Source organism: Chenopodium quinoa, unplaced genomic scaffold (assembly GCF_001683475.1).
Source record: "Chenopodium quinoa cultivar QQ74 unplaced genomic scaffold, ASM168347v1, whole genome shotgun sequence".
Classification (NCBI taxonomy): Eukaryota; Viridiplantae; Streptophyta; class Magnoliopsida; order Caryophyllales; family Amaranthaceae; genus Chenopodium; species Chenopodium quinoa.
The window spans coordinates 5,795,306-5,805,987 of record NW_018743212.1 but is presented as its reverse complement, the minus strand read 5'-3'; the positions used below and the strand labels follow the sequence as shown (position 1 = coordinate 5,805,987).

Here is a 10,682-nt window from a genome sequence, read left to right as displayed (position 1 = left end):
GGAAAAGAAGGGGGGTGGGGTTTTGGGGTGCCGGAAATCGGAGAGGGAAAAGAAGGGGGGTGGGGTTTTGGGGTGCCGGAAATCGGAGAGGGAAAAGAAGGGGGGTGAGGTTTTGGGGTGCCTGAAATCGGAGAGGGAAAAGAAGGGGGGTGGGGTTTCGGGGTGGTGGAGGAAAGGGGGTGGGGTTTTGCGGGTTAGGGGGTCGCGACGGGGTAGGGGAGGGGAAGGGGAAGAGGCCAGCGCGCCTTCCGGTGCTAGCCCCGGCGGCAGGGGTTGTGGTGGCTAGGGTTTTGGGGTGGGCAGTTAGGGAGGAGGTGGTGGCTGCCACCTCTTAATTTCTTTTTTTTTTTTTAATTTTTTTGTAATTTTATAAATTTTTTTTTACTATTTTTAAAAGTTTTTAATTTTTATTTTTGTTATTTTTTTAATTTTTGTAAATTTTTTTTTAAAAACGGACCAATCAGAAGGTGACACGTGGCAAGTGGTGGGGTCATCTAACGGTCAACTAACGGACATTGACGATCAACTAACGAAAATGGCATTTGGTAAATTTTGCTAAAACTCGGTGGCATTTGGTGAATTTTGAAAAGTCGGATGGCATTTGTTGAATTTTGCAATTACTCAATGGCATTTCATGAAATAACCGTTTTTTTTTTTTTTTTTTTTTTTTTTTGCCTTTGATTTGTACCCAAACTCGTTTATATGTCCACTGGATGAGGTAAAATTGACTTGAGTTTGTATTTAAGACATAACTATATTGGTATATTTAAAAATTACACATTGAATGGATTCAATAAGAATATAATGATGTGGCTGATCTATACCATTTGTTCATAGTGTGGTCAATTAATATTTACTTCGTAATGTCTTATCATAAATTCAATATATATAAAGTAAAAATCTTAATTACTTCTTGTTCTTTTTTTTACTTGATCTAATTTGACTTTTGCTTATACATACATTCACCAAATTTATGGTGTGGGCAACCAATATAATATCTTATCAAAACCAAATATCTAGGTCTCACTCCTTAAAGATCCTTATAATTATTTAGAAACTATTAGTAATATTTTGGAAAATTTGTCAAAAAAACTTTTTAAAACCACCATTTTGCGAAAAAAAAAACCTTTTAAAATCTTTTGCTTATAAAAAACCACCACGTTCATTTTTTTTTTTTCGAGAGGAAACCTATTTTCTTAATTACCCTCTAATTAACTTAATTACACTCTAATTTCCTCCCATTTCTTCTAATTAACCTCTAACCCATCAAATTACTATATAATTAGATTTAATTTATATATTAATAAAACCACCAACCAATTGCCCCCTCCCCTTCCTCCTCCCTTTCCCCCTCCCTTGGCAGCATCTCCCTCCCGGCCTACCCCACCGGACCCGCTGCCCATATCCCCCCACCTCCACCGTCGGCTGACTCTTCCTTTTCCCTTATCCTCGTCGACAACCACCTAGTTTGTAATTGTGTTACTTCGTATTATTGTATGACATGCCTAGTTTGTCCCTAGTGGCTTTTTTTTCTTTTTCTTTACATGGCAACAAATAATCACAAAAAGTGTAATCTTTGTGAATTTTTTATTTTTATATTTAAAGAATATAATTTAAATATGACAATATACTTCCAGAGGAAATACAAGTTGATCCCCTTAATAAACATTTTATGTTTATCAAAATAACAATAAACAATTGTTATTAGCTGAGGTGTACCCCTTTTTATGAAAAAGCACGTGAAAAGTAAATTGACAGAGCAATAAACGATTTTGCAAAGGGACGTTAGGAGTTAACTCAACTTGCTCAACTTGAGTTAAGGTACTTTTGTCCTTTATTATTCGATCCTTCCTTCTACTCTGGTGTCTCTGGTTCCTACTTGCTTACCTGCGTTCCTTCATTCTTCATACTGAGGTCTAAGTCCTATTTATGGCCGGCGATCTAATGTCCTAATTATGGCCGGCGATCTGATGTGACGTGCGTGTCAAGGTTAGTGGTGGAGCTCCAGCGTATTGTTCGAAAGGTATGAGTTTGAAATACCTAATTTTACGACTATGTGGTTTTGCAGTACAATAATTGCTTCTGAGTTGTAATTTTGTTAGGCTATTGCTATCATATACTGATCATGAAGCTGAACAATTGATAGATGTTTGACCCCAATCGTAAAATTGATAAATGTTTGACGCCAATTGAACAGCCCAATATGAACCTTGATTTAATTGTTGATTTAGTATTAGCTTTCTCATGAGTGTGTATAATTGCTACTTATGGTAAAATTATTTGTTGTTCTATGAATATGTTGCAATAATTTTGTTTATTTTAAGTCAGTGATTAAAAAATGTGGGTGTTTGTGGTTTCACAGATCTCTTATACAATGGATATGGGTAATGATGATGTTGATCTTGGTGTTAATTGTGTTAGTTTGGGTGATGACGTTGTTGGCCCATAATTGTGTGTCGATTCTATTGCTGGTTCCGTGGCTGGTGTTGATGAGTCTGGGTGTGGGGGAACTGGGGGAAGCATGGGAAATATGGAGTTGAATCCGTGCTCGAACATGTGTTTTGAATCTGGTTGTGGGGGTACCATGGGAAATATGGAGTTGTTGAACCCCAGCTCTCCTCTGGTTTTGTCACAGCCAGTTGTCTACACATCTCCAATACAGACAGTCCACACTGTCTAGACGGTTGAGACGGTTGTATCAACTAATAGGCTTGTGCCTTTTGTTAAACCACCAAAGGAGGGCATGTTGTTCAAGTGCTGGCAGGACATAGAGGCGTACTTCAAACTATATGGAGAACAACATGGTTTCGGTGTAAGTAGAGTGCAGGGTTCATTTTCTATGAAAACTAAAGAGCGTAGGGGTACTAGGTGGAGGAATGAATGCTCGGGTGCGCCGGACATGAGGCCCAAAGGGAGGCGAAGAAGAGGGCAAAAGCAATGGATGTTGGTGGAACCGGGGGCAATGTTAACGGTGTAATAGGGCAGGATGAGTTGAAACAGTGGAAGAGAAAGTCTAAAAAGTGCTTCTGTCCTGCAAACATATATGCAGGTGTTAATGCTGAGGGTGAGTGGGTTATACGGTCAGCCGAACTAGAACATGACAGCCACAATCCTACCCCGAGCTAGGCAAATCTAGTAAAATAGTACAGGATGAAGCATTACACTTCGTCTGTACATAAGAGGCTACTTAACTACTATGAAGAGGGTGTTCCTGTTAAGCAAATTCATGGTTGCTTGTCCCATGAAAAAGACAAACTACCTAATGTGAAGGACTTAGAACACGAGGTATACAAAGCTAGGAGGTTGAAAATGGAAGGTGGCGACGCCGTAGCGATGATGAAGTATTTTGAGAAGATGCAAGCTGACAACCAAAACTTTTATCATGCACATCGGTTGGATGAAGAAGGGCGACTAAAGGATGTGTTATGGGTGGATGTTAGGAGTGGAGCGGCCTACGAAGATTTCGTAGATGTTGTATGTTTTGATGCCACGTACTTGACTAACAAGTACGAGCTCCCTTTTGCAAACTTTGCTGGTGTGAATCATCATGCACTAGTAGAAAAATAGAAATGAGCATCGAAGAATGAGCACTGATTTTTAAAAACCGGTGGGCAAAAATACAATGGCACCGGTTAAGCGGTGCCTTTTGTTTTAGAAAATGAAAACCAAAAAAAAAAAAAAAAAAGGAACCGGTGCCCCTTAAATTTTGTAAACCCTTTATACTCCCTCAGCCCTTCTCTCTCTCTCATCCGCCTCTCTATTTCTTCTCTCCTTCTCTCTCATCTCTCGTTCTTCGCTCCTCTCTCATCTCTCGTTCTTCTCCGATCTCTCATTCTTCTTCCTCATCTCTCGTTGTTCTCTCATCTTCTTCTTCCTCATCTCTCGTTGTTCTCTCATCTTCTTCTTCCTCATCTCTCGTTGTTCTCTCATTCTTTTTCCTCTTCTCAACAACCACCGACCTTAGTCGAAGTTTCGAAACTAAGCACAACAAACATCGCCGCCGCCGTCAATTATTCGAACCATGCAAGCATCAGCCACCGTCATTGGAACCAAGCACAACCACAACAAACTTGAATGAATTTTCGATTAGAAAATCAAAAATTTGAGGTTAGGGTTTCTGGGTTCTTTATCTTTGCGTTTTGGTTCAATTATTCATGTTAAATTGCCTTGATTTTTTTGGGTTTAATTGATGTAATATGTTCGAAATTGCGGGTTTCTAGGTTTCTGGTTTCTGGTTTTTTTTTGGTTTCTGGGTTTCTTTGGGATTCTGGGTTCGAAATTTCTAGGTATTTCTGGGTTCTGGTTTTTCTTTGTTCGAAGTTTATGGGTTTTTAGGTTTTGGGTTCGAAATTTCTAGGTTTTTTTTGGGTTTTTCTGGGTTCGAAATTTCTGGGTTTTTCTGGGTTCGACGAACTTTCTAGGTTTTTTTGAGTTCGAAGTTTTTGGGTTCTGTTTTTTCTCTGTTCTGAGGATTATAATTACTTACAATTTTTTGGTTTTGGAATATTAATTTATTGTGGGTTTTATTAATGTTGGTGTTTTAATTAATGGAGGTAGTATTCGTTCAAAAAAAAAAAAAAATTACAATTGCAGCGACTCCACATAGAAGAAGGATTCAAGATTTAAGGATTTTAGTGTTTTGTTGTTCATTGTTGCGGTTTTTTTATTTTTTATTTTTTTTAACAATTTATTTGATGAATATATATATATATATATATTATATATATATATATATATATATATATGATTAATGTATATTACGATTTTGGTATTTTGTTTTATTGTCTGCTGATTTTTAAGTGAAAAAATTGCAATTTTTTTTTTTATTATTTTGAAGGTATAATGGGCATTGGTTAACTGGTGCCAATTGTAGTTAAAACCAAAAAATAAAAAGTACGGCACTTACTTTTAGCACCGGTTAACCGATGCGCAATCTAAGAATTGGCACCAGTTTTGAACCGGTGTGAAATCTTCTGGTTTTTGGCATCCCTCAAATCTGGGCCGGTTCAAAATCGGTGCTAAATGGAGGGTTTGAACCGGTGCTCATTACCATTTTTCGCCTAGTGATGGCCAATCAATTCTTTTGGGATATGCCCTTGTATCACGTGAAGATTGTGACACCTACTCTTGGGTGTTTAGACAATGGCTAGCATGTGAGGAATTGGGCACCGTTTAGGAATTCTTACTGACCAAGCAGCAGCAATGAGGAGGCCGCTTGCTGAAATTATGCCGACAGCGCGCCATATATGGTGCATATGCCATATTATGCGAAAGTTTCCTGAAAAGCTTGGGAAATGCGATTTGTAAGTGCTTAATCCATAATTTATTTACTAAATTTGTTGTGGGTATTTGTTTTATGTTAAATTGTTTATACAAATGGCATGCAGGAACTAATCTGCTTTAATGATTGTTGCATTGTTAAACTTTCACTTTATAAAAAATGTTTTATGCTTGGTTTTAGAAAAAGGATTTTTAACATGACTGGCCTATGGTCAATGTGGAGGTTATATCATGATATTAGGATGTATATTCATTTGCACTGACAATTGCTGTACATATCTCAAGTATTAGTTAACTGTACTATACCAATTTATTGTTCTGTTACTCCAAATGGACTCATATTCCTTTTTATGTAAAAATTATTTGCTGTAGTGTATGTGATGTACAATTGAGATTGATTGCTTTAGTATGTACAATTGAGATTGATTACTTTAGTATGTATCTGATGCTTATTTGATCTGATGTTGGTCTTACCTTAGCCACTGAATAAAAATTCTGCTGTTGAAGTATGCATACTGCTGTTGTTAGCTTAGGCCCTATCAAATTTTGCTGTTGAAGTATGCATACTGCTGTTGTTAGCTTAGGCACTATCAAATTTTTTCTAATGTTCTAGTGTTTTTAATCCTGTTGAGTGCATATGGCAGTGACCAATTAAGTATGATATGGGATTTAGTCCCTATAAGTTTTAGATGTTTTTGTCAGGTATGCTGAATTCAAAAGTCCTCTTAAAGCTCTCATTTATGAGCTCTCATTTATGAAATCTCAACAGCTGAGGAATTTGAGAGTCGGTGGTGTGAGTTTATGAAGAAGTATGGACTGGAAGAAATTGAATGGCTATGTGACCTGTTCGAAGAGCGTCACATGTGGATTCTGGCCTATATGAAGGAGTATTTTTGGGCTGGGATGAAGACCACCCAACATGTGGAAAGCATCAACAGCTTTTTTGACGGTTTTGTGAGCTAGAAGACTAAGTTGTATGAATTCCAGCAAAAGTATAGTAGGGCAATGGCTAGAAGGGTGAAAGATGAAAATGATGCCGATGCCAAATCAACAAAGTATGTGCGGCGCTTATTCACTGGGTTTAAGGTGGAGAAAGTATACCAAAAGATATATACAGATGCAAAATTTCAGGAGATTCAGAAAGAATTGTCAAGGATGATGTACTGTTATGGGCAGGAGGAAAGAGTGATAGATGAACACAATGTCCATTATTATCTTGAGGATTGAGTGTGGATTGTCCTAGAAGGAAGGAGCGAAGAGGTTATAACGGAAGGAAGGCGAATGTACTGTGTCAGATTTAACCGAGTTACCAATTGCGATTGTTGTAAATTTGAAACATTCGGAATTTTTTGTAAGCACTGCATTCGTGTGCTTGATTAAAATCTTGTGTTCGATATACCGGACAAGTACATCTTGGACCGATGGCACAAGGATGTTGTTAGGAAGCATACTCGTGTTAAGTTTCCATACCACGATTCTTCAGACACAGCCGAGGTGAAGAGATTCAATAAGATTATGTCCGAGTTTGAACCAATATGCGACGAAGCGTCAGCTGTTGACGAGGATACAGTTGAGATGGTGATTGCTTCCTTGTCAAAGTTAAGGATTGAAGTAAAGGAAAGGAGGTAGAAGTTCATTGAAGACAATGGGGTTCAGATGCTCCCTAACAGACAATTAAAATGATTAGTGTCCTTCGAACAAGTGTGTTATTCCGATAGAGGGTTTGGAACTAATTAGGAAAGCTAATTATTCAGTGAGGTCAAATGATTAGAATGCCTAGCTGGAGGCCGTTTCCGATCAGTAATATTAATGTATAATTAATATTACAGATTAATCTTGATTGAACCCTTCGGGTCACACCCAATCGTGTAACCGAATCAAAGCAACGAATTAATTCGAAAGATTAAATGAGTCGATAGAGATTTTACGAACTAAGACGTTGGATTTCGTGCTTAGAGCATAGCCGAGCGTCGAAAGTCGAGTCGATTTAGGAATCAACTAGACGGAAAAATCAGTCAAACAACAAGTCAACGTGCACGAAAATCCTAGCTTCGCAACGGCCTACCATACGAGGGCTAGGTAGGCTAGCATGCCTAGCCGAGGTTCATGCCGTAAGGCCACTGAAAGCAAGCCGAGCTTGGTGTGCGCACGCACAAGCTAAGATTGTTGGCTGAGTACGTGGCGCTAACACTAGGCCACCAGCACCATGCAAGGCGCAGCGTGTGAGGAAGCTTAATGCTGTCACAAGCTCGTACCCGCATAGCCTGCTAGCAGCATGTCCTGGTGCTTGCGGGCAAGGCCGTTGGGCTTGCGGCTGGCCAGCCAGCAGCACATAGCATCCCAGCTAGCTAGCGGTGGGCTTGCGGTGTGTGTAGGCCGGCCTAGCCGAAGCTACAAAGGCCTTGACCGGCCATTCCTTGTTGCCCAAGGATATTGACCGATCTTGCCTTATTATGATTGGTGGGTTTGGTGGCTTGGGGAACAAGGAGGCCATGTGCGTTGTCCTTGTGGTCCTCACCTAACTCCTTGCTCACCTTATGCCACTTGTTGTTTGATGATTGTCTTGCCTTTTTAATTTAATTTAAAATTAAATTAATTATTTTCTTTTTGGCATTTTACCAACTATCCCACATTGAAAGATGATGAGAACTCTTGGGGACATTTCCCTATAAATACCCATCATTGGGTATTGGGAATTTCACTTGAGTTGGTGAACTCTAAGGGATCTCCAAAAGCGAGAAAACCTTTGTTCGTAAACTCTAAGTTATTTTTGGTCTAGCCCCATCTAAGCTACGGGGTAGGGACTGGTTACGGTTCGGTAGCGAGAGTGTGAGCCGTTGGAGGTTCTCGCACTTGCGGAACTTGAAGCTTTCATGTCCGAGCTCAACGGTTGAGCGAAGCACGCTACAAGGGTGAGCATTCCTTCTCTCTCTTCTCTTATGTTTATGTTTATTTTGCGTGCTTTTATTTATGTTGTAATTATTATGCATGTGATCCGGTTATCAAGGTTTTGTTTCCGCGCGGTGTTGGACACCGCAAAACCCAACAGCGGTATAAGAGCCTCTTGCATTTAATTTTTACAACTAAAAATTAATTAAGGTGACTTAAAATGGATTTAAATTTATGGTTTTGCTTCCTAATTAGATTAGGAGCTCGTTTTAATGGGATTAAATCGTATTTATGCTAATTTTGGTTTACGAACTTCGATTTTGACTCAAAATTAGTGAATTTTGGTGGAATCAACGTTCTAAATCATTCTTGAGCCACAAAGTACAAAGTGGTTAAAAATGGCCTTCTAGAAGTCAAAATGCATCCACAAAGTGGTTTTTCGAGTGGTTTTTCGTTTTTGACGAAATTTTTTAAATCTTTAAACCTAGATTAATTATGGCATGCAATTGTTGGATTATGTGTTTGATTATATCATAAATCTTCCTGACAATACTTGGCCACATCGTATCAACCTCCGATCACGCCAAGATTATGTTGATTTATTTATTTATAAAGTTTAATTCATTTCCAACTTTGATTTATTAAATTAATTTTGGTATGTAAAAAATTACCATACGGAGTAAGTGTAAACGGTTACCTTGTGCAACCTGTGTCATTGCTCATTATTTGCTTATAAACCTGATCCATACAAGTTCAAAACACAATACATTGATCCTAAATCCAAGAATTACAAATAAGATGCCTAGAGTTGCTATCACCTCTGAGGGTAATCGAACACTCTTATTTTTTGAACCACCACAAAGCTTAAAACCGGAAATAGACATGAACATGAACTCAAAAATTTTCCTTAGCTGTGATGCCACTGACAGCCCAGCTTATGTATCCAAAAAAACAATATCCCAAGTCATACCGACGGTGGTAACTAGTAAGTTTTCCACCTTGAAAATGAGAGCCATGGATCACCATGTTGAACTTCGACCAGCTCACTTGCCTAATATGGCTGACTGATACCCCTTGCCGGAGTTGACAATAATTATTTTGAAGTGGCTCTTGTTTACGCACCACGTTGTTCTGTATTGCATGCAGCACTTGATTGATCTAGAGCCAATAATAGATTTAACACCGCCTGTGTTTAAGCTTGGGTTCGATACGTTGTACTTATGTATGGCAACCTTCACTGATGTTATACAAGTGGTGGAGGTGCCTGAGTACCCTTTGTACTAATCCTAACTATTTTCGCTACGGCTAAGTCTGACCATAGAGCACCTCACCACATCGTAGCATTTGATCCGGTGTCATGCCCTCCTTAGGTTCCCAATTTGACCAATTTCCCTCAGCATACACGCATTTTGACCTGGAATGTGCGTGGCATTACGAGGGAATCATTCATTGCAAATTTTAATGTTGTGTATCATGAGGCTAATCCTTCCATGATTATCCTAGTAGAGACGAGGCATTTCCTTGAAAATGTTATCGAGGTTATTAATCGTCTAACTCGTAATTTCAAGGTTCTAACATGTCCAATTCGCTCTTTTTCTAGTGGATATGCAGTTATATGGAAGGAGGAAGTGATAAATATAGTTCAAAATCCAATGTTCCGAGGTGCTGAAGTGATTAATGTTGTTGTCCAGGTAAATAATATTCTGTTATTGTTCATTAATATAATAACATGATTAACTTTAATCCATGGTGTACTATGTGTTATACCGATCATAGGGGGTTGAACAGTAGTCGAAGGTAGCAAAGATCTGTTCGGCAAAACCAAGGTTCAGCTGTTGCGGAAGGTTTTAATGAACGCGATATGCAGACAATTTTCATTCTACTTAGTAACTTACTTGGAAAACTCTAATTGGATATGGAAAATAAGAATTATTAAATGTTTTGTATTAGCCGGTTATTATTTAAGATTCTTAATATGTTCTTATCTTCATTGTCTAGTCTATCATCGTATGTAACATTAATGATATGTTATTTTGGTACCTAGTCCAAGTTCTTATGTGAGTAATATTTTTGTTAAAATTTTTGTTTTCTTGAAGAAATAAGGTCTATGTTACCACTCCAAAGGCACTACTAAAAAAGTTATAAGAACCTTGCAATATGAACATAAAATATTTAAAATAATAACAAACATGAAAGTACTGTTAACAGTGACACAACACAAAAGTAACTTGTTGTCAGATTTTGATTCAAATATTAGAAAAACGAATTGGTTAGACATGCCAAGTTTCAATCGGAAGTAGAATACCTTTAAATATTACCAGCGTGTACTATGACGTTGACAACTTCGTCTTCATTGTTATGACAAACAAACATTGCTTCACGATTTACGTACGAACACTCGCTTTACATACGACGACTTAAGGGTGAGGGTTTTGGGATAAGGATTAGGGTTTAGAGTTAAATTTTTTTTTTTTTTTTGAAAATTGTTTAGATTATAATTCAATTTTGTGTTA

The 10,682-nt window shown here is 38.2% G+C and overlaps 1 long non-coding RNA gene across 2 annotated transcripts; it reads left to right on the top strand.

The window, feature by feature from the left end:
* The first annotated feature begins 1,780 nt into the window (after positions 1 to 1,780).
* On the top strand, positions 1,781 to 10,255 carry LOC110734537. 2 transcript variants are annotated; one of them, XR_002513861.1, is made up of 5 exons: positions 1,781 to 2,023; positions 2,363 to 4,107; positions 5,140 to 5,303; positions 9,770 to 9,860; positions 9,946 to 10,255. It is a non-coding gene; the product is annotated as an uncharacterized LOC110734537 (long non-coding RNA). The 2 variants fall into 2 exon arrangements; XR_002513860.1 differs by having other exon boundaries at positions 4,838 to 5,303.
* The last annotated feature ends 427 nt before the right edge of the window (positions 10,256 to 10,682 follow it).